Source organism: Apium graveolens, chromosome 1 (assembly GCF_009905375.1).
Source record: "Apium graveolens cultivar Ventura chromosome 1, ASM990537v1, whole genome shotgun sequence".
Lineage (NCBI taxonomy): Eukaryota > Viridiplantae > Streptophyta > Magnoliopsida > Apiales > Apiaceae > Apium > Apium graveolens.
This window is the reverse complement of record NC_133647.1, coordinates 38,468,686-38,471,843: the sequence shown is the minus strand read 5'-3', so window position 1 is coordinate 38,471,843 and position 3,158 is coordinate 38,468,686. Positions and strand designations below refer to the sequence as shown.

At 40.1% G+C, this 3,158-nt stretch overlaps 1 non-coding gene across 1 annotated transcript; it reads left to right on the top strand.

Annotated features, from left to right (window-relative positions):
• Positions 1 to 1,841: 1,841 nt before the first annotated feature.
• LOC141682933 (small nucleolar RNA R71) lies at positions 1,842 to 1,948 on the top strand. The gene has a single exon (XR_012560012.1). It is a non-coding gene; the product is annotated as a small nucleolar RNA R71 (small nucleolar RNA).
• Positions 1,949 to 3,158: the final 1,210 nt, after the last annotated feature.

Genomic DNA, 3,158 nt, shown 5'->3' with positions numbered 1-3,158 from the left:
GAGTAAAGGCTTAAGCTCAAGAGTGAGAGCTTCCTCAATAGATGGCTTGAGGCATTTAGGAGCTTTGTTTAATTCCTCCATTCCAAGAGATTCAAAAGGCATATCAATCTTCCTCTTCCAAGGAGAAGCATTCAAATATTGTAATTATTCTTCACCTTCGTCATCTTCACTATCTGCATTTTCCAATAAGGCTTTTTTTAAGGCATCGGACCTTAGCAATTGATCAAGTTCTGAAGTAACCACAGAATCGACCAACTCCACCTTTAAGAACTCCTCATTTTCTATAGGAAATTTCATAGCATTGAACATATTAAAAGTTACATCCTGATCCAGCACTCGCATTGTAAGCTCACCCTTCTGCACATCTATCAAGGTTCGACCAGTTGCCAAGAAGGGTCTTCCCAAGATTATGGGAATCTTCTTATCCTCATCAAAATCAAGAATTACAAAATTAGCAGGGAAGATGAGTTTATCAACCTTGACCAAGACATTCTCCACAATACCTCGCGGATATGTAATAGAACGGTCGGCTAATTGCAAGGTCATATACGTCGGTTTTGGATCAGGTAAGTCCAACTGCTTGAAGATTGACAAGGGCATTATATTAATGCTAGCTCCCAAGTCATATAAGCATCTGTCAAAAGACCCTTTTCCAATAGTACATGGAATAGTGAAGCTTCCTGGATCTTTAAGCTTCGGAGGCAACTTTTGTTGTATCACAACACTGCATTCCTCCGTAAGAGCGACTGTCTCTAAATTATCTAGCTTCACTTTTCGAGAGAGAATACCTTTCATAAATTTTGACTAGGCATCTGCTCAAGAGCCTCAGTGAAAGGTATGTTGATATGAAGTTTCTTGAACACCTCCAGAAACTTCTCAAATTGCTTGTCCAGCTTTTTCTTCTACAGCCGCTTAGGAAAAGGCGGTGGAGGATAGATATGTTTCTCCCCTGTATTACCCTCAGGAGGAGTGTGCTCAACAGTAGTCTTCCTTGGTTCCACTTCAACTCCCTGCTGCTCTACTTCTTCCTCAGCCCCAGCTTCTTCAGTCAATGCTTGAGTTTGTTCGGAATCCGAAACCTTTCCAGACCTCAAAGTGATTGCCTTTACCTGCTCCTTAGCTTCCCTCTTTCCTGGAACTTCTGTGTTACTAGGTAGTGTACCAGGCTGATGATTTAGCAAGGCATTGGCAATTTGCCCGATTTGATTTTCCAAGTTCTTGATAGAAACAGATTGACTCTTGCACATAAGTTTCAACTCCTCTAGTTCAGATTTTTCATTAGCTTGTTGTAGCTGGAGTTGCTGTCTTGGTGCATATTACGGTTGCTGAAAACTAGGGGGTTGTACTGCTTAGCTGGATACTGCTGATAAGGTCGTTGAACCGCATTCTGAGCATTGCTCTAACTGAAATTAGGATGATTGCGGTTGTTAGGATGATAAGTTGCTGGCACGAGCTGCTACGAACACTGAAAGTTGCTCACGAACTGAGCTGATTCACTAGAAATTGCGCACTGATCAGTCTCATGGGCACCAGCGCAAAGCTCACAGACACTAGTGATTTGATTAACCCCATAATTAGCCAAAGTGTCCACCTTCATCATCAAAGCCTTAAGTTGGGCAGCTATAGCAGTTGCTGTATCCAACTCTAGAATTCCTGCTACTTTTCCCTGAGTCAGTCTTTGGGAAAGATTCTGGTATTCATTAGCAGCCATCAGTTCAATTAATTAATAAGCTTCATCGTAGCTCTTAGCCCACAAGGCTCCTCCTGATGCTGCATCAAGCATGGGTCTAGAAATAGCACCCAATCCATTGTAGAAATAGTTAATAATCATCCAATCAGGCATGCCATGGTGTGGGAACTTCCTTAGCATCTCCTTATATCGATCCCAAACCTCACACAGAGATTTTCCAGTTTGCTGAGCAAACTGAGTAAGAGCATTCCTGATTGCAACAACCTTCGCCATAGCGAAGAATTTAGTGAGAAACTTTTGAGCAAGATCTTCCCAAGTGGTGATAGCCCCTGCTGGTAGAAAATGTAACCAGCACTTAGCTTTGTCCCTCAGAGAGAAAGGGAAGAGTCACAACTTGATAGCATCTTCAGTCACATCATTGAACTTGAACGTGTGGCGGATCTCGATGAAATCCCTGATGTGCATATTGGGGTCTTCAGTAGGAGAACCCCCAAACTAAATTGAGTTTTGTATCATCTTAATCGTGCTTGACTTGATCTCAAAAGTGTTAGCCCTGATGGCTGGCCTGATGATGCCTGATCGAATGTCATTAATCTTAGGCTGAGAATAGTCCATCAAAGCCTTAGGGTTTTCTGCTTGATCACCCATCTCTACTAAAGCTGGTTCCTCGACTTTCTTTTCTTCTTCTACCTTCTTTTCTTCCTCAAAAAATTCCCTTCGAATAACCACAAGTTTTTCCTTGGCTTTATCTAGAGTTCTCTTACTAGTACGCGAATGCGTATGCATACATCCTCGCTAGAGTACCTGAAATAAGACAAGGAAACAAATTAGTAACAATGTCCGAGTCAATGAACTTTAACGACCACTGATGGAAAGCACATAAACTATAAATTAACATTGCAGTCCCCGGCAGTGGCGCCAAAAAACTTGTTAGTCACTAAACATGTGCTAATAATACACGCAAGTATACAAGTTCGCAAGTAGTATAGAATCTTTTTCTAGTTTGTTCCCATAGAGACTGGCTTGGTTAACTAATTAATTTACGCACTTAAGAAACAATGTATTGTTATTATTCAATGCTAAGACGATAACAAATTGAGGTTGTTTATAAGTAAGAATTAAACTAACGATTATAACTAAGAGAATAAAGATTGATTGAATTAATATATATGACAAACATGGGATTCTAACTTCATTAAATACTTCATTCAATAACCTTATTATTCTCAACCTTAGCATGTAATGGTGATGACACTAATCAGATAACACGAAACTGATAAATGCCAACTTCCTTTGCATGAGTACCATACTACCAGACATCCACAAAAGAGATAGAAGCTGAATAGACACCAAATATATTGAGACACTATATGTCAATAGAATTTGACAACATAACGGTTTAAGCACAAGTTATCTATCTTGATTACATAGGGCAAGTAAGATGGTTAAAATTACCTTCGAATCATGC